General features: G+C 37.2%; 1 long non-coding RNA gene across 1 annotated transcript; it reads left to right on the top strand.

Moving 5' to 3' along the window:
• The first annotated feature begins 4,545 nt into the window (after positions 1 to 4,545).
• LOC137635317 (uncharacterized) lies at positions 4,546 to 21,348 on the top strand. Its single transcript, XR_011042642.1, has 3 exons — positions 4,546 to 4,679; positions 11,458 to 11,627; positions 19,409 to 21,348. It is a non-coding gene; the product is annotated as an uncharacterized lncRNA (long non-coding RNA).
• Positions 21,349 to 21,874: the final 526 nt, after the last annotated feature.

Raw genomic sequence — 21,874 nt, 5'->3', positions numbered from 1 at the left:
TGTCTTTTAACTAAACAAAAAGAGTTTAATAATAACGGTTTTTTGCGTATATGGTATTACAAAATATTCTCACCTTATGCATTTATACCGGGAAATATCTGTTGTCTCATTGGCCGGTTGTATGTGACGTCAGACAATCGTATTTATGAATGAATGTTACGTATAAGACTTAGGGGTGAGAAACCTATACGTATTTTAGATTTAAGAGAGCTTAAAAAATTAAAATTTACAAACATTATCTTATTAATAATATTAATTTTAAAATAAAATAAAAAATAATCTTATTAAAGGTCGTAAATTAGATAAATAAGTCATATTTGAAGGAATAGTTGACTAACTTTCTGGCTACGATGATATATGTGTGTGTGTTCGTTTGTGCGTAAAGCCAAAGAAAAAAGCTATACGTATTTTAGATTATTTAGAGGTTGAAAAATTATATTTTACAAAAAATAATCTTAATAATACTATTAATTTTAAAATAAAATAAATGAGGAATCTTATTAGAGGCCGTAAGTTAGATAAATAAGTCATATTCGAAGGAATAATTGACTATTTTTTTGGCTACGATGTTAGATGCGTGTGTTCGTTTGTGCGTGAAACCGTAGTAAACAAGGCAATAACCAATCAGAACTGGGGAAGATACAGCCAATCAGAACACTAGAATGTACCACCAAGAGTTCCTGGGACTTGTGAGTTGCTGTTGGAGAAACCTGCTCAAATTTCAGTAAATTTGCATTAAAACGCTTAAATAGGATGAAAAAAACCTCATTAACTAGAGCGTTTGAGCGAAATGACTCACGTGAAGCTGACTTTCTGGTCAACAGCAGCTCATAAGTTGGAGGAACCCTCTCGCTTTATGCATTTTGAGCGGGAAAATGTCTGGCCTCTTATTGGCTGTTACGTCCTCTGTTATGATTGGTGGTTGTATGTGACGTCAGGCAATAGTATTTTATGAATGAATTCGACTCGGTAGGAGGGAAATATCTATGCATATTGCAGATGAATTAGGTCTTATAAATTATATTTTTCATAAAAACAAGCTTATGATAGAATTGATTTCATAATAAAATAGACAATAAATCTTGTTCAATTTTCTAAGCTGAATAAATATGTCTTTTTTTAAGAAATAATTAACTAGGTTTTGGCTACGATGTTTAACTTTTATGTGGACATTTGTAAACAAAGTTAATAACCAATCACAGCTCAGAAGATACAGCCAATCAGAGGGCTGGAATATCCCGCAAAGAGAGAGTTCCTTCGATTTATGAGCTGTTCTAGAAACCAGTTACTTTATTCCATTAAAAGTTCAGAAAGCTTTACCACTATTTATTTGTTCACCAACAACAGCCCAAAAACCAGAGGAACCCTCTCGCCTTATGTATGTGTGTGTATTTAACGGGAAATATCTATTGTCTCATTGGCTGATTCGTCCTCTGCTGTGATTGTTGGTTATATGTGACGTCATAGAACTGTATTTTTATGAATGAAATTACGTGTCAGACCTAGGAGGGAGGAAATACATATACGTATATCAGATGAATTGGGACTCAGATAATTATATTTTACAAAAATAACCTTATAAAAGTTAGTACTTCTTTAAATAAACAAATAAAGGCTCTTATTAAAGCCGTAAGTTAAATAAATACGTCAAATTCGAAAGAATAATAGACTGTGTCTGGCTACGATGTCTAGTTGGGAGAGGCGTGGCTGAAGATTTATTATTTTATGGGAAATTAAAGATATATATCAGCAAAATATATAGAGATAGGCCTTATAAGATGTTTATATAACCTAATCTAGCAAAAGGATACATTTTAATGACTAAATCTGTGTTTTTATTGAGAAAATACGTTTTAGTGATGTCATCAATTTAAACATTGGTTGAATGACAATGATTTTCTTAGCTGGTTTGAGCTAGGTGCTGAAAACACTAATATTGGACATTCAATATATACTATTGTCATAATGACCTTAGATGGTGAATAAACCACATGACTTTAGTTCGTGTTACAAATAAAGTATAATGTAATTATTTAAAGGAATGATCTGTTTTGGGTACGATCATAGATATATATATATATGTGTGTGTGTGTGTGTGTGTGTGTGTGTGTGTGTGTGTGTGTGTGTGTGTGTGTGTGTGTGTGTGAAGCTGTAGTATATAATCTAGGATTCTAGGCAAACATTAAACAGATGAAACACGTAGATTAACTTATGATCTAAAAATTCTCCCAGCTAGTGTAGTGATATTCCAAGTAAATTAGTATAATTTCATAATTAAATTAACTATACAGTTAAATTAGTGTGAATTACTGGTGATAGTATTTTCTAATAAATACCAGGAAATTTAGGAGTAAAATTTAGCTGGATTTCTTTACCAGGAACTCTAAAACTTGCAGAGACTAATGTCTCTCTTATATATACTAAAACATCTGGCCCAACGAGCTGTTTAAACTTAGTATATATCACCATCTTTGAGAGCTATGGATGGGATGGTTTGAGGAAGCCTATGGGTCTACCTGCCGAGTCATTAGCAGCCATTGTCTGGCCTTCTCTGGTCCTAGCATGGGTGGAGGGGCTTGAGTGCTGATCATGTGTATATATGGCCAGTCTCTAAGGGGTTGTCCTGCCTTTGTAATTCTTTAAAGAGCAAGTTATAAACACCTAAAAATCCTTTGAACATAAGTTTAAATTTCAAATATATTTTGATTGGTTACTGACAACACCAGAAATTAAAGTTTTCATTTAGTCAAAGATAATAATACAATGTAGCCTACCTTGGTTTTCCACTGTCTTGGGTTAGAGTTCTCTTGCTTGAATTTACACTCGGACACCTTATTCTATCTTATTTTGTTTCTTATTTACATGCACAATTATATATATATATATATATATATATATATATATATATATATATATATATATATATATATATACACACACACACACACACACACATATATATATATATATATATATATATATATATATATATATATATATATATATATATATATATATATATATATATATATATATATATATATATATACACACACACAACTTCCACTTTTGAGAAAAACAGAAGCCAGCAAGGTTTCCACGACCCTCCTCACCACTACCTCATTTAATAAAAGCATTATGAAGCCAGGCAATTAAGCCAAGCTTCTTTAGGCCAGGCAATTAAATCAAGTATTTAATCAAAGCATATTTTTTTTTTCGGAATATCGTACGTCTGGTAGCGTCGAATGGCAGCACCATGACAGCTGGCCTGAAGGTGCCTCAACCGAGTTCATGATTTGCAATAGAATTTCTTTATTATTAAACTCGCAAATAGTTACACTCTTTCATTTTGATATTAATTATCTCATTAGTGTTATTCTCAAACCATCATTCCATCATTAAGTTTTTAATTAGGTTTTCAACTTACGTCTAACGTAGCAATCCAATTACAGAATATGACGAGCAAGTAGCAAGTAGAAGCAACTGCTACTAGCAGTTGCTTGTCATCGGTTGGCGAGTAGAAATGTATCGGCTCTATTCCTATACGATCTATTTGATTCGTTGTGCATAAAAAAACCACATTTTATTTATTACATCAATGATAACTACAGTATTATGAACACCTAGGCTTTGAAGTTCATTTTGATAAAAAATTTTCGTTCTGCATTTTTTTCTAATGATTCAAAATACACAATTTCTATATATGTTTTAGACGTATATTATAACTTCATCATGGAAAAGTTTCAAGTCATTTGATCAAAAGCTTTTTGATTTATTAGCAAAAATCAGAATTATATATAAAAATACGTACATATTTCTCCTCAAATATGACAATAATTGTATTAAAAATCATACCATCAAAACTTCTTTATAATTCGAATAATTCTGACAGATTTTCGATTTTCCTTTTTCTTTTTTTTGATGATTTTTTTCTTGATTTTCTTCATGAAAAAACAAAAAAGGAAAAAATCAAAATTCTGTTACACAAAATTATGGGATTTTTATCCCTCTTTTCCATTATATCTTTCTCCATCTTGTTCTAAAAACTATATGGAAGATCTATTTTAAAGTTGTAGCTTAGCTAATATTAATAATATTAATAATAATAGTGATAAAATGGAAAACATCGCCCTTCCAGCAGTGTTACCAGATATGAGAATTTATCCATAGATTTGAGTATTTTGTACAAATTTCTATGAAGAAGAAACGAAAACTAGTATATCTTTATATTGTTGCAATTAGTTAATTGCATTCTATATGAAGTATGATGAGTAATTTCTCTATGAGCAAAGCCTACATGATCAGAAGATAGATATATTTGTGGAAATGGGTATTTTTAATCATGAGTTTTGGGGATTTTTGTTAGTATATCTTTATATTGTTGCAATTAGTTAATTGCATTCTATATGAAGTATGGTGAGTAATTTCTGTATGAGTAAAGCCTACATAATCAGAAGAAAAATATATTTATGGAAATGGGCATTTTTTATCGTGAGTTTTGGGGATTTTTGCACTAAACCATCTGGCAACAATGCCTTCCAGCCCGTCTCCTGTCACATGTGGTTACCTCTCCAGACGCCCTTAGGAATTAGACACGTAGGATCTAGGACCCATAGTGTCTCCATTTTAAAGGATACAACATATTGTGTCACTTACATCCCTGCTAAAGATAACATAACGTAAGTTATTTCAAAATCTTTGTAAGAAATTGTGACAGCTCGAAGCTGCCGCCTCTTATTTAAATTTGCCTCAATTGGTCAAAGATGTTTGTCAAGTCAGTGCAAAAGTCATAAGTTATTTAGCCATTGTTAATTAGATTTCACGGTTAATTATTCATATAGATTAGCTTGGACGAAAAGAGTCAAGTTAGGTATAAGGTAGGCGTGCCCTGTGTGTCGGGGGGGGGGGGGGGGGGGGGGTGAAGCCATAGCTGTCCTTCGGGAATAGAAACATTGATTTAAATTTAACTTTATTTCCTCTTTGGTATATTAATTTTACCACCAGTTGTCTGAAAGTATAAATTATTCTTCGATAATTTGAAACAAAATCTGAAAGATGGTCAAATAAGTCTTCATAGTGTATATATTTGGTGAAATTATAGAAATGTACAGAACATTTGATTAAATTATAGTTGTAAAACCCAAACATTTTGATATATTTATCTATGACCCCTACAATATCACAGCAAGTCCTTAGAAATCGATAAATAATAGTTGTTTTTATTAAAATACATTATTTTTTAATAAATTCATTGAATAAAAATGTATTTTAAAGCATATTTTCTATATACCCTTTACACAATATATAAAAGGGTACAGAACCTAACAAACCCACCTAACCTAACCTAGTAGTTCCCAGGTCACAACCCCAAGCCTTGGACAAGCCCCCGGACCCCCTTCCCAGGTCACAAACCTTCCCAGGTCACAACCCCTAGTGGGGGGCAAGCCCCCGGACCCCCTTTCCAGGTCACAAATCTTCCCAGGTCATAACCCCTAGCCATGGGCAAGCCCCTCGACCCCCTTTCCAGGTCACAAACCTTCCCAGGTCACAACCTCTAGTGGGGGCAAGCCCCCGGACCCCCTTCCCAGGTCACAACCCCTAGTCGGGGGCAAGTCCCCGGACCCCTTTTCCATGTCACAAACCTTCCCAGGTCACAACCCCTAGTTTGGGATAAGCCCCCAGACCCCCTTTCCAGGTCACAACCCCTAGTTTGGGATAAGCCCCAGACCCCCTTCCCAGGTCACAACTCCTAACCAAGGTTCTACCTGCAAATTTATAAAAAATAGAAATGCTGAAAACATAAAAATAACGTATTTTAATAATAACGACTATTATTTATCGATTTCTAAGGGTTTGCTGTGATATTGTAGGGGATTCCAGTATTTACCTAGGGAATTCCAGTAAATCTGGGGGATTCCAATAATTTTGAAACAAAATCTGGAAGATGGTCAAATAAGTCTTCATAGTTTATATATTAGGTATAATTATAGTTATAAAACACAACATTTTGATGTATTTATATACGACAATCTTTTTTAATGTTATTTCTTGACAATTTCCACTGTCTCCATTAATTTGTTTGATGAGAATTAAGGTATATACACAAAGTCATCAATTTTCAAACTTATTAGGTTCAAAGAAGCTATTTGTAAGTCGTATTTTGTTGAAATTTTAATTGTGGTGGCCCGGTGGTAGCGTCCTTTCCTGGTGATTGCCAGACTGGGGTTCGAGTCCCGCTCAAACTCGTTAGTTCCTTTGGTCGCTGCGACCTTGCCGTCCTTGTGAGGTAAGGATGGTGGTTTGGGGGAGCCTCCAGGTCTATCTGCTGTGTCATCAGCAGCTATTGCCTAGCCCTCCCTGATCCTTGCTTGGGTGGAGAGGGTCTTGGTTGCTGATCATACGAATATGGTCCGTCTAGGGCATTGTCCTGCTTGATAGGACAACGTCACTGTCCCTTTCCTCTGCCATTCATGAGCGACCTTTAAACCTTTATATGTCTGTGTATTATTATTATTATTATTACTTGCTAAGCTACAACCCTAGTTGGAAAAGCAGGATACTGTAAGCTCAGGGGCCCCAACAGGAAAAATAGCTCAGTGAGGAAAGGATAAAAGGAAAAATAAAATATTTTAAGAATAGCAACAACATTAAGATAACTATTTCCTATATAAACTATACAAACTTTAACAAAAAAAGAGAAAGAGAAATCAGATAGAATAGCGTGCCCGAGTGTACCCTCAAGCAAGAGAACTCTAACCCTAGGCAGTGGAAGACCATGGTACAGAGGCTATGGCACTATCCAAGACTAGAGAACAATGGTTTGATTTTGGAGTGTCCTCCTAGAAGAGCTGCTTACCATAGCTAAAGAGTCTTCTACCCTTACCAAGAGGAAAGTAGCCACTGAACAATTACAGTGCAGTAGTTAACCCCTCGCGAGAAAAAAAATTGTTTGGTAATCTCAGTGTTGTCAGGTGTATGAGGACAGAGGAGAATCTGTAAACTATATGCCAGACTATTCGGTTTATGTGTAGGTAAAGGGAAAGTGAACCGTAACCAGAGATAAAGATCCAATGTAATACTGTCTGGCCAGTCAAAGGACCCCATAACTCTCTAGTGGTAGTATCTCAACGGGTGGCTGGTGCCATGGCCAACCTACTACCTAGAATATAGGGAGCTATAAATACTGTATATTTGAATACTGAAACATATGAAATTACAAAAAAATTATGTAATGTATAGATTGAACACCTCTCATGGAGAGTCGTCCTCTTGTATCGGACGGAACTGAAACGAGATTGGGCGGGGGAAATGGCTCTTTTAAAACATTAATCCAGGAACTTGCTCATGAATTAGCTGTCATTTAAAAACAGACACAGTTTAAAAAGAAAAATCAAGCTAATGTCATTGTCTGTAAGTATTGATATGGAACTGCATGCTTGAAGCAAGCGATCTTGAATAAATCACTGCTCTAGTGTTAAGATTTGTAAATGACGTCTGGGTAGGCGTGTCGGTAAAATTTCTCCTTGCAGTGTCTAAAGGTCTAAGCCTATGTAATGGCATGCGTTAAAAGGATTTGACCTTATTTTTACCTCTAGAATACCTTATGAATCTGAGTATTTAAAAAAAAAAGGTTTTTACTGTAGGAACAGGCCTTTTGATTATACCTGTTACTATATATCTGGATATGAAAGATAATTTGTTGCCATGCGGATATAAACCTTCTCCATTTATATGGCTTAGTTCTGAACACAGGTTTGTTACGACCAGATTGAAGAATTATCTAGGGTCTGGTATGGCTGCCTCTTGGGCCCACCATGCACTTCGGTGTCAGGATACTAACGGCTGCGCGTTCACTCTGCCTAGTTCTGCTCTTTGTAACGATAACATTTAATCGTCCGTTACTGACCTCACAGTGTTCTATCAATGTTTTCTTGTAACTAGTAAGAGTGTCAAGCAAGGGTTTTTGACAACTTTTCCGGGCCTTGAAGGTCACCCTTGTAGCTCCTTCATGAGCAGAGTCGACATAGATGTCTTACGAATTGGCCTTGTGGTTCTTGCAGTGAGTAGTCGCCCTCGCAATGGGAGAAGTTCAGCTGCTGTAGGGAAAAGAAAGCTTAGAGGGATCGTGTCTTTTTCAAGTCATGAACTTCCCTTGTCCGATCCTTCGTTGTTGGAGTTCCGGTACCGAAGGATGGTGAACAAAGCTTTGTGAACGAATTCATTGACGTAGTGTCCCCTGCCCTCTTTAGTGAGGCCAAGAATGCTGCTGTGATTATTATGATCCTTCATCATCTGCGTTTATCCTGATGTAGGATAATGTATTGGATTATTATTATTATTATTATTATTATTATTATTATTATTATTATTATTTGCTCAGCTACACCCCTAGTTGGAAAAGCAGGATGCTATAAGCCCAGGAGCTCCAACAGGGAAAATAGCCCAGTGAGGAAAGGAAAAAAAATATTTTAAAGAGTAACAATATTGAAATAAATATCTCCTTATAAATTATAAAAACTAACAAAACAAGAGGAAAGAAATTAGATAGAATAGTGTGCTTGAGTGTACTGTCAAGCAAGAGAACTCTCTAACCAAAGACAGTGGAAGACCATGGTACAGAGGCTATGGCACTACCCAAGACTAGAGAACAGTGATTTGATTTTGGAGTGCCCTTCTCCCAGAAGAGCTGCTTGCCATAACTACAGAGTCTCTTCTACCCTTACCAAGAGGAAAGTGGCTACTGAACAATTATATTGCAGTAAAATTCTTTTTCACTCACAGGTTAGCTACTGGACTATAATTGTTCGGTGGCTACTTTCCACTTGGTATGAGTAGGAGAGATTTTAGCTAATGTAAGCTGCTCCTCTAGCGGAAGGACACTCCAAAATCAAACCATTGTTTTCTAGTCATGGGTAGTGCCATAGCCTCTGTACCATGGTCTTGGGTTAGAGTTCTCTTGCTTGAGGATACACTCAGGTACAGTACACTATTCTATGTTTCCTTATTTCCTTTCCCCACTGGGCTATTTTCCCTGTTGGAGCCCCTTGGGCTTATAGCGCCCTGCTTTTCCAACTATGGTTGTGGCTTAGCTTTTAATAGTGATGATATGCTATTGTTTACGTAAAGTACATTCAGAACCCCAGTTTGTTTATCCGACATTAGGCAATACACTTTGCTCTTTCAGTGTTTTATCCAAAGCCCAATTATCCTTAAAAAAAAAAAAGTTGAGGTTTATTAAGAAATGTACTCAATTTGTGTAGAAAACAGTAGCAATTATTTGATAAACTTTTTAATGGCATTATTTAGAGGTGTGTTATAATGCTGGTTGCTTCTGAAAGATGGACTAGTCTTGTTTCTCGATTTCATGCTCATTAAACTTTTCAGTTAGCCTTTAAAATATCACAGTTAAGGAAATCTTTGTCAAGCTATGCTATGTCATTATCTGCGACTTAAGTATTACTGTACTTAGTATGAATCTGTATGCCTCAAGTAAGTGATATCAAACAAATCAACCGTGGCCGGGTGGTGGGTCCTTGCCTGGTGATTGCCAGACTGGGGTTTGAGTCCCGCTCAAACTCGTTAGTTCCTTTGGTCTCTGCAACCTCACCATTCTTGTGAGCTAAGGATGCTGGGTTTAGGGGAGCCTATACATCTATCTGCTGAGTTATCAGCAGCCACTGCCTGGCACTTCTTGGTCTTTGCTTGGGTGGAGAGGGGCCTTGGGTGCTGATCATATGTAATATGGTCAGTCTTTAGGGCATTGTCTTGCTCGATAGGGCCATGTCACTGTCCCTTGCCTCTGCCATTCATGAGTAACCTTTAAACCTAAACCTAGTGTTATTCAAGTTTGGTAAATGACATATGTGGAAGTGTATGTTAGTATAGTTTGAGAAGTAAATCAGTTAAAGTGTGTCTCTGCAGTACGTTAAATGATGTTAAATATCTCTTATAAATGTCTAAACCTCTTGAGTTCTCTTGCTTGCGGGTACACGGGGGCACACTTTTCTATCTTATTCCTTTTCCTCTGTTTTATTCAAGTTTATATAGTCTATAAATGGAAGATCTAATTTTATGTTACTGTTATTAATATATTTTTTTATTTTTCAATATTTTTCCCTTAGTTTATTTCTTTATTTCCTTCACTGAGCTATTTTCCCCGTTGAAGCCCTTGGGCTTATAGCATCCTTCTTTTCCAACTGGTGTTGTAGCTTAGCAAGTAATAATAATAATAATAATAATAATAATAATGACATGCACGAAAAAGATTAGTTTTTTTTTTTTTTGGCCACTTTGTTCTACATTACTTTATATGTCTGACTGTTGAGTAAAAAGCTTTTACTGTAGGGACAGTCCTTTTAATCATGCCTAATGTTGCTCTATATATCTGATGTAGGCAATGAATTTCTACATTTTCTTAGGTTCAAAACTTGACAGCTTTGATCAAAGCAGCTACTAGGCTATAGAACGGCCATCACTGTCCTTTATTTATTAGTGTTATCTACATGTAAAGGTTTAAAGGCTGCTCATGAATGGCAGAGGCAAGGGACAGTGACATTGCCCTATCAAGCAGGACAATGCCCTAGAGACTGAGCATACGTACTACATATGATCAATGCCCAAGCCCCCTCTTCACCAAGATAGAACCAAGGATGGCCAGGGAATGGCTGCTGATGACTCAGCAGGTAGACCTATAGGCTCCCGCAAACCACACATCCTTAGCTCTCAAGGATGATGGGGTTGCAGCGACCAAAGGAAATAACGAGTTTGCGCGGGACTCAAACCCTAGTCTGGCAATCACCAGGCATGTACTCTCGTAGGTGGGAGTGCAGGCATTGCTAGAGGAACCTTTCAGTCTTCTACTTAACTTTTGTTCCATCTAGTTCTTTTGAATCTTGCCATCCAACCTCTCCTAGTCATACTTCAGTCTAACCAGCGGGAGATTCGCCCAGTTAAACCTATTCTGAATTAACTTTCGGACGCCAGTTCAACGTCAAATGCCCCAAATTTATAAATCTGTTTCATATTCAAACGCTAGATGGAAACATAAGGGGTAGATGGAGATGGTTTGGGGAATAAGTCCGCCAAATGTTTAACTGGGCTCCACCAGGTACGAGAGGCAGGAGATCGGGAATGGAGAAGTATTGGTTTTAAAACTCAAGGTAGTGACGACTGGTAAAATCTAATGAGGCCCTTTGTATCAGTAGGCGTAGGAGATGATAAGATGGAAATATATATCTATTGTATGCATATATGTATAAAGATATTTTTGTTGTTGTTTTCTTAATACAGAACTGGGCCCAGAACATTCACTGCACTGTATTATACAAGATTATTGTGTGTAGAACATTCTTCTGGTTTTACTCTGGGACAGTAAATGGAATTAGAAATCTTTATTGTACTTTATTTTTATAAATATTTTTCCTCATTATAATGTATATTTCATCTTTCTACCCACAGGTATCCACAGATACATTCGTGATGATATAAGCGCACAGAAACGAAAGCTTAGTTCAGGTGGACTGTTTTATAGTCGCGCAAATTAAGTCTTGCACCTAACCCTCCACCCCGGAAGAGGTTGAAGGCGCAAGAACCCGAGGATTTAGACTTCAGTGACTATGAATATTAAGGTAATCCTGAGTAACTTTTTTATTATTACAATGTGGTTAAGATATCATTTAAAATGCTTCAGATCACTTTTTTTGTGTAGGAGAGAGACCTACGAAGGGGGTCCGGGGCTTGCCCCCAGCTAGGGTTTGTGACCTGGGAACTACTAGGTTAGGTTAGGTCGGTTTGTGGTGTTTGTATGATAGCGGCAGTTTTGTATGTCTCTACTTCCCAGAATTAAAGAGGCCTTATGTGTGCTTTTAGTATCTTACTTCAGTTTTATCCAGGTTTATCTACTGAACTATATCTGCCTCAAAGTTACCGAGTTGCTGGACTTCGGTTTTGGGCTGGTGCTTGAGTCTCGGATAAATTATCAAGCAAATTCATGTGGTGTTTTTCTATGGAACCAGAGTTTCTAGATTCATATGCATTTGGTATTTCAGTGAATCTTCCCTAAGTTCGTTGCTGATCGTCCTCTGGAAAAGACAGCCCTGACTCAAAAAAAAAAAAAAAAAAAAAAAAAAAAATGTAAGCTCTCCTTATCCAAACAGTGTGCTGGCTTGTTCATTTTTCACCTGCCATGCTATTATTATTATTACTGTTATCATTATTATTATTAGCTAAGCTACAACCCTAGTTGGAAAGCGGGGTGCTTTTAAGCCCAAGGGCTCCAACAAGGAAAAATAGCCTCGTGAGGAAAGGAAATAAGGAAATGAACAAACTATGAAAAGATATAAAAAAAATTAAAATGAAATATTTTAAGAAGAGTAACAACATTAAAACAGATCTGTCATATATAAACTATAATAAGAGACTTGTGTTAATCTGTTCAATATAAAAACATTTGCTTCAAGTTTGAACTTCTGAAGTTCTTCCAATTCAACTACCCGATTAGGGAGATCATTCCATAGCTTGGTCATAGGTGGAATAAAACTTCTAAAATACTGTGTAGTATTGAGCCTCATGATGGAGAAGGCCTAACTATTAGAATTGACTGCATACTTAGTATTACGAACATGGTGGTACTGTCCAAGAAGATCTGAATATAAAGGATAGTCAGAATTATGAAAAATCTTATGCAACATGCATAACGAACTAATTGAAGGTTGGTGCCAGGGATTGATATCTAGATCAGGAATAAGAAATTTAATACACTGTAAGTTCCTGTCCAACAAATTAAGATGAGAATCGGCAGCTGAAAACCAAACAGGAGAACAATACTCGAAACAAGGTAGAATTAAAAAAATTAAAACACTTCTTCAGAATAAACTGATCACCGAAAATCATGAAAGACTTTCTCAATAAGCCAATTTTTTTTGCAATTGAAGGAGATGGACCTAATGTGTTTTTCAAAAGTAAATATGTTGTCGAGAATCACACCTAGGATTTTAAGTCATACAGGGTTAAAGTAACATCTATGTTGAGATCCAGATGTTGAGTAGCAACTGCCCTTGACCTACTTACAATCATACTTTGAGTTCTGAGGTACAGGACTTTATGGAAATTCATTTCATAGTTGGATAGAAAGTTATGAGAGCTGGGAAGAAAAGCAGGGATAAGGCTGACAAAGGGATTCAGGGGCAAGACCCTTCAGATTTGACGTTAATGATAGGCTATGTGGTCCATAATAGTCTTGCCACCGAATCTTGGACCCAGCCTATGCTCACCACCCATCGGGAATATTGCTTCCGCGCCTAGGCCATATAATGCGGGTCATACCGTCGACAGCCCTAACCCCTCGACTGTGATAGCTAATCTTTCAGAAGAATGAGCAGCTCGACATTATGATAAGAATGGGATTCACACCTTGTTAAGAGTTTCTGAATTGCTGGAAACTGACTTAAATCTTTGGGAATTGCATGCTGAAAGGAGAGAGCAAATTATTTAAGAGTATCTGAATTGCTGGAAACTGGCTTAAATCTTTGGGAATGGCATGCTGAAAGGAGAGAGCAAATTACCTCTTCTCTAACCATCCTTTACATTCAGATCTTCCTGGACAATTCCATCCTGTTCGTAATACTAGGCAAGCTGTTAATTCTAATAGCCAGGCCTTCTCCATCATGAGGCTCAATACTACACTGTATTCTAGAAGTTTTATTCCAGCTGTGACCAAGTTGTGGAATGATCTTCCTAATCTGGTGGTTGAATCAGTAGAACTTCAAAAGTTCAAAGTTGCAGCTAATGTTTTTATGTTGAACAGGCTGATACAAGTCTTTTTATAGTTTATATATGACATATCTGTTTTGACGTTACTATTTTTAGAATGATTTATTGTTAATGTGTTCTTATCATTTATTTATTTACTTATTTCCTTTCCTCACTGGGCTATTTTTCCCTGTTGGAGCCCTTGGGCTTATAGCATCTTGCTTTTCCAACTAGGGTTGTGGCTTAACTAGAACCGTGGCCTCGTGTCTTCTCCCTTCTTATTCTCTCTTAGAAGTGGAACGATTGTTGGACACCCTGCTCCTTAGGCATCTCCACTTGAAGTTCACTCATCAGAGGTTAACTAGATTTATTCAGCCCAGATCAGGGAGACAGCTATTCAGCAAGACCTTATTCTACAGTACTTGGTAATTATTGTACATTCTTGAATATCTAGTCTTGTGGAGCCACAGGTTCCTGGAGTTTTGCCAGACGAAAGGGCTACCAACTACAGTAAGTCTCCAGTACACATTTGCCACCTTGGCACATTGTTCTTGAGTCTTCCAAGTGCAGTTTAGACAAGCCTCAAGTCCTGAAACAGGTGAAGAACATTTTAGAGAATGGGCATATGAGGAAGTCTAGCACTCCATTTATCTTGACAAAACGACCAGATTTTTTCTGTTCCAAGCTTCAAGGGCAAATGGGAATTGTTAATGTAAGCGCTACAGCATGTTGGCTTGAATCTGGGCAATGTTTCAGTGGATAGAGAACCATACACCTCTTTATTATTGAGAAACAAATGGCCTCAGAAGATTGGTGGAACTTGTATGTGGCCCACAAATTTACGAGGAAGGCTTCTTTGAGTTGGAGACTGTCAATCTGCTGGTCAGAATTCAATGCTTGGTAGCCCTTGCATCTGCAAAGGTAGTAAGTCAGTTACTTGGTCCAACGGTTAGGTAAGGCTTTTCTGCTACTCAAGGTGTTTACTCCTTTCTTTGCGAGTTCATGGCCAAGAACAAATTCATTTCATAGGCTGTGCTGGACCTAGAAATACCTTCTTAACAGATTATTATGCAGGATGATCCTGGAGAACTAAGATCTTTTTGAAACTGAACATTGCATTGAAGTTTTTGGGATCGTACGGAAGTACGTTCTGTGGTGTTGGACTTTCTTTACAACCCTCATATAAAAAAAGGAGCCTTGGCAGTCTTACTCGGGTCTTTTATCATCACAAGGGTATAAACACTCAAGAGCTTGCATTGCCTGAAGTGGAGGGACCACATTAAATTTCAAGAACTTTTCTTTTGATAAAGCATCTGAGGTAACTGAGTAAAGTGCCTCAGATTTTTCCATGCATTATCTGTTTAAGGTAGAGGCAGAGTTTTGGGATGGCTGGTCTCTAGTATATATAGTAATATGGGAAGACATATTCAAGTAATGGTTACAAAGTCCAGAGTAGAAAGCGAGTGGTAGGAATAGGAATGATTTAGATGAAAGATATTGGTTTCACTTTGGGCCCACTATGGTGTGGTATGCTGAGGACAGAGAACAATCTTGGAGGTTGCTCACTCAAGGCACTGTTAGCGGTACTTTCTATGACCGTTGGGTGCGTGTGGAACAATTCTCGCATCCATGCGTTTAATAAGAATACTCCAAATGCAGGACTGTGGAAATATTCAATCACTCTAGATTTATCAGCTAAATATGTTGTCTTTGAAAGGTTTCTTGGAAAAAAAAACACTGTAGCAATCAAGGGAAGAAAAGTGAGGCTTTGTATTGTCAAATCTACACCAGCAAACTAAGGACTATAATAGTCTTTTATTATTAATGCTGAAGGTATTTCAAGGTGCAACCCTTCTTGGAAAACAGATTGCTACAGCCCTTATAGTTCTGATAGCAAGGCAGTATGGAATAGATAGAAACTGAAAATAACTACCAAAATTATACTTACTACAGTATATAGCATTGTGATTGATATTTTTATTGAATTAAAAATCTATTTTCATTAATTTTTATTAAATTTAATTATGGTAAACATGCTGGCAAGCTTAGAGATGTAAGTGGTACCTCTACCATATAGGTAGTAATATTCGTGACAGAAATATCTTTTACGTAATAGTATTGGAATATTTATTCCAAGATGATGTATGATATAGTTGAATAAGAAATGTCATGGGACCTATAGTTCAGGAATCGGAGCCTCCCTCTGTAGATAACGTTTTTACATTTCCAATTGACTGGGTGTGTCTATAACCTCTCGTGATGTGTACCAAAATTCACGAAGTTAACCGTACAGTACATATTTTTCACATGCTGTTATGTAATATAATTCCTAAGTTGATGCAACCATATGCCCTTTGACAACTGTAATGTTTGTTTGTGGTAAAATAGGAAACTTAGAGTATAATTTATAAGGTATTGTATTTTGGTACAAGGACTTACATTATCAGATACTGTACTCGTGCTTGATAGGTGCATTGCAAATTGCAATAAAAGCACTAGAGAGAATTTATAGAATTGTGTGATTTGTAAATGATGGTTGCGTCAATCATCGTAATTGCTGTAGTGAGTAGCAATGTGTAACCAGGGGAGTCCATGAATTTGTAGCAAGCCATTGACCATCATCATCATCTCCTCCTACGCCTATTGACGCAAAGGGCCTAGGTTAGGTTTTGCCAGTCGTCTCTATCTTGAGCTTTTAGTTCGATGCTTTTCCATTCATCTCCTACTAGGCAGTATATCTTAGCAATCCATGTTTGCCATTGGTTATTTAAGCAAGCCATTACAGAAAAAAATTCTGGTAAAAGGGATGGAAAAGATTACAGTAATATAGTAAATAAAATTTTCACTACAATATGACCACGATTGAATAAACCTACTCTACATTGAATGTAGGATTTACAGGAAACCTACTGATATAATCGTACACAAATTTGTAGCCTGAAACGAGGGCATTGTTCATGTCAGACCATTGGTTTTCAGGAAGCCAGTCTGCAGAGTTATGGTACCTTAGATATCCCAGTGGGTACAGGTAGTGACACAGTTACTCCAATTGAGTAAGACATTCGCAGGAAAGGGAAGTTGAACTGATCAGCTCTTGGAGGTGTAAATGTTTTAATTCAGTCATAATGACTTTTTACATTATTACATAATTTTCTCTCAAATTTCCGCCTTCACAAAACCATTTGCTCCTTACTCATTCTGTCATTTTGCATTTCCATGCTGCCCGTTAACTACACGTAATGGAAATTTTTGAAAATAAGAGTTTTTCATTAGGTTTGGACATGTAAGTTTGGCTAAAGCACACACAGACTTTGTATAGTACTGTATTTACTGCAATGCACAAGTAACAGTCAGTACTGTAGTACTGCAAGTTTTGATAATGCTTTTATTTTAAATTACTGTATTTCAAGCATGCATTATCTGCTTGTATCCTCAATACATGGCTAAATAATAACTTAACTCGTCATCTCCTCCTACGCCTATTGACGCAAAGGGCCTCGGAGGATTCATTGGCTAGATTCATCAAAGGATAGCCGGTTCCTCGTGATGCGCAGTGCCTATCTTCCTAAGACAAGTGACCCCTGCCGGTCCAATACTAATTCCAGTAAGATCATCCGCCAGGCATCAGGAGTAGTAGCCGAAGAGACAGTTTTCTTGCCTTAAACCATATCTGTCACCCTGGTGCCAGTGACTTCATCGAGATTAGGGGGTCATTTCTTCCGCACCCAAAGTTTTCTCATCCGCTTATATTACCGTTGCTAAACATGGATTGCTAAGATGTATCGCATCGCACCTTAAACTCAATCAACAAGCCATTCAATTTGGTTGTTTATTAAAAGTATTTTACATACTTGTTTGTTGTGGGTATGGTACATCTTTCAGCAGCTAGTACATCGTGATAGTGGACTGAGGGAAATTAGTTCTCTGAGTAAATATCATCTTCTGCCGTCCAATCTGTTAATTCACTTGCTTTTGATGGCTCTTGTTAACTAATTCCATTTTGGGGGATCTGTTGCGTTTAGTCTCTAGCCCCACTTAACCCTTTTACCCCCAAAGGATGTACTGGTACGTTTCACAAAAGCCATCCCTTTACCCCCATGGACGTACCAGTACATCCTTGCAAAAAAATGCTATGAAAATTTTTTTTCCATATTTTTGATAACTTTTTGAGAAAATTCAGGCATTTTGCAAGAGAATGAGACCAACCTGACCTCTCTATGACAAAAATTAAGACTGTTAGAGCAATTTTTAAAATATATACTGCAAAATGTGCTGGGGAAAAAATAACCCCCTGGGGGTTAAGGGTTGGAAATTTCCAAAGAGCCTGGGGGTAAAAGGGTTAATTCACCTTCTGAGGGACAAATATTCCTCGTTTCTTTCTCCCATCTTGCTCTCTTACCTCTGTACTCCATATGGGCCAAGTTTCTTTAATCCAATTTTAATCCTATTGAGGTGTTGTAGTCATGAATTGTCCAGCAATAAAATTCTCATTTTCATTTTTGGTTGTCTTGATCTTTTTGAGTATGATGGGATTGTGATCTCAAACGTCTTAATTTTGAATTGCTGATCATTCATTCATTTACTTTTCTTCTGTTTTAATTTAATTTCTATTTTCCTGGTGCTTATACGTGGGAACCTTACGCACTACAAGACTTACAAGATCTGTTTGTCGAATATATTCTTATGGATTTAGAGTATCACACAGCGTATTGTATTTTAATTGTCAAATCCACGTTATCAGAGCACCTAGAAAGCACGAAAGTCTTCCGTTTCTTCTTGAAAGCCTTAACCCTTTTACCCCCAAGCTATTTGGAACTTTCCAACCCTTAACCCCTAGGCATTTTTTTTTCAAGCACATTTTGCAATATATTTTTTTTAAATTGCTCTAACAGCCTTAATTTTTGTCATAGAGAGGTCAGGTTGGTCTCATTCTTTTGGAAAATGCCTGAAGTTTCTCATTAACTTAACAAAAATATGAAAAAAAATGTAAATAGCAGTTTTTTGCAAGGACGTACCGGTACGTCCATGGGGAGGTAAAGGGATGAGTTTTGTGAGACGTACCAGTACGTCCATTGGGGGTAAAAGGGTTAGTATCTTGTCTTTCGAATGTCTAGTGGAGAGCTTGTTGTATAGTTTTAGGGCTTTATGTTTGAAATTTCTAGAACCTACAGTAGATATACATCTTGGATCCAATAATTTAAAACCATTTGTAACTATTTTTGTATCTACAAAATTTATTGGCTGTACAATGTTTAGAAATTCCTTTGGATTTTTGGTTGTCTGGCTCTGATAACTTGATGGGTTGTTGCACATACAGTATCTAAAAAATTTCTCTAGGTTCAATAGCCAGTGTAATTCAACTAGTATTGGAGTGATCCTTTCTCAGGGTAGGACACCTTTTTATGAGTGTTGCTTCTCTGTTTATCATGTTTTGTAATTCCATAAGTTTCAGGGTAGATTGTAGTGGATGAAGTTTCAGTAATTAATTGATTCCTTAGTCTTTGATAAATTTTTTATGGTTACTCTCTCATTTACTCTGTTTTATAAGAATTACTTGTTAGCCTGTTTATTTTGAATCGTTCTGTTTGGCTAATAATAAGTGAAGTTGACTGTGAATGAATAAATACGGCCACTTTTTAAAACCTTTCTTTTTTTACAGGTAGCTCTTCAAACAAGCTGCAGGTACGAAATAACTATCAAGAATAGAATAGCTGAGGAAGGCTACTATTCTGTACTAAGAGTTCTTCAAGTGTGTCTTCAAGAAAATCTTCTGTTTTACAAAGTTCTTTCAACACTCCATTTGTATTGGTGTTTAGAATTTAAGTACTGTAGACATTGCCATAATTTTTTTCAGTCACCTAACGTTTTCACTTCAGTGGATACAAACTCTCGTCCTTTGATATGCGTATTATTTCAGTGAAGCTGGAAACTCTGCTGTTGAAAAATTGTATCGAGGTATCGTTAGTTACAGACAGTAAGCCACTTCTGACTTTCGCCTCTGAGCAGTATAGAAGTACTGTCTTGCTAAGTTGGCTGCTTTAATCTTTTCTCTTTACAGCGTGTTTTTGCTGTTTGCCAAATGAAGAAACAATGCTAAGTTGGCTGCTTTAATCTTTTCTCTTTACAGCTTGTTTTTTTCTGTTTGCCAAATGAAGAAACAATGTGTGGCCATATGGTCTCGCCCTGGAGTTGCGGGCCAAAAGTGCAGCACCTTCACAAGCAGAAGTTAAATTGACCCCCATTCTTGTGTTCTTGCCTACAGGGCATTTCTACTCACTCTCTTCCCCTTAAGAGGAGTGTAATGACAGGTCTTCACTACAAATTGGTTGAATACAGCAAGAGTCGGAAGAAGGCAAAGCGTGTCTCTTTATCATCTGTCTTCTTTTGGGCCAAATAAATTTGCTAGGTCTTCTTTCACCCTAATTTACAATACAGAATGACCCAGATCTTCCCCTAGTGGTGTTTGAGGTGGTTTTGCCTGATGCCTACATGGATCAGGTGAACCCCGTCCTTCACCCCATAGCGAGCCTGACAATGTCGAGGCCATGTCCTGGGCTCTGAAGATGCTGTGGCCTTTAGGCCTCATTAGGACGTTCCAGTCTCCCATTGCCGCTACATCTGTTGCAGCAGAAGCATTGCTTGATATGACCCCTCTATCCTGGCCAAGACTACTTAGGTGCAGTTTGACAACAGGTCCTCGCCTACAGTAGTCCCGTAACCCCCTTGATATGACGATAACTCGGAAAAAGAAGTGGTTACATCCCCTTCCCTTTCCAATGCCATTTCGACCTTTCCTTCGGAAGTAGTCTCTCCGGTGGCTACCCACCTCCCAAGGGTGAAAAGAGAGTGCTTCTCCTGTGCCCAACGAGTGGTCTGCCATTCACACATATGGGAAAAGGGCACTACCCGTTCCCGATGAGAACAGTCACTAGTTGACAGCATTACGCACACATGTATCCTTCCAAGGCTGGATCGCCGGAGTCGTTCCGTAAAAAGATTGAGTTAAACCTACAGAAAATACTGTAGACTCACACGCTTTGCGAAGCATTCTCACTCTTCAGTAGAATAGTCCTCTGATAACTTCCTCATATGTGCGATCATGTACAAAAGAGTGTATCATTCCTTCGAACAAGAGAATTTTCATATAGGGTTGAACTTGGTAATCGTGCCCAGAGCGCACTTATGCCTGTGATGAAGAATCAGATCTTAAGGTGGATCCTCATCCTCTGCACTGATTGTTTACCAAGCATTGAGCTTTTTATAATAATTTGCAACACCATTAGGGCAGCTTAGATGGAAATAAAAGAAGAGAAATAAATGTTATATCTCCTTGCTTCTCATTTTGTTTATATTTTACGTTGCGTATATCTGGCTTCCTCCACTGATTCTATCTTATTGAGTGATTCTCAACCTGGTGTTTTCCCAAGTAATTCTTCATCTGTTCTCAATAACATTGTGCTATTTTCTACCCACCAGATGCTCACATCGTCTGCTAGTCTTATGCCGTGCAGGACTGCTTCCTTAGATCTCTCTCTCTCTCTCTCTCTCTCTCTCTCTCTCTCTCTCTCTCTCTCTCTCTCTCTCTCTCTCTCTCTCTCTGTATCCAATAATCTGAAATAACTAAGCTATGTTGATGGGTTGACGGCTGAAATTTTCACCTTTTATGATTTTGCAGTTCTTTACTTCTGCCAAATGGTTACTTCTACACAGCAGAAAATCTGTTTCCTGTCTCCCATCACTATATGTTTTATAATCATGACAGCACTTGCAAAAAAGGTGTTGTTTATTGCCATATCAAATGTTTTTAAAGTATTTTATTTTAATTGTTCATTATTTCTTATATTGTTTATTTAATTCCTTATTTCCTTTCCTCAGTGGGCTATTTTTCCCTGTTGGAGCCCTTGGGCTTATAGCATCTTGCTTTTCCAACTAGGATTGTAGCTTAGCTAGTAATAATAATAATAAAAGAGAATGCAAAATCTACTATTAGGTCATTTAAATTCCCCATACTATGACCTCCCTGAAGTCTAATATTTTCCCCGACTACTTCCAATGTGTCCATTCAGGTTACGTCATATAACCAGTCTTTCTTCTAAGTCTATTGATGTTACCACTTCAGTCATTT

This window comes from Palaemon carinicauda, unplaced genomic scaffold (genome assembly GCF_036898095.1).
Source record: "Palaemon carinicauda isolate YSFRI2023 unplaced genomic scaffold, ASM3689809v2 scaffold113, whole genome shotgun sequence".
NCBI lineage: Eukaryota > Metazoa > Arthropoda > Malacostraca > Decapoda > Palaemonidae > Palaemon > Palaemon carinicauda.
This window is presented reverse-complemented; position numbering and strand designations above follow the sequence as displayed.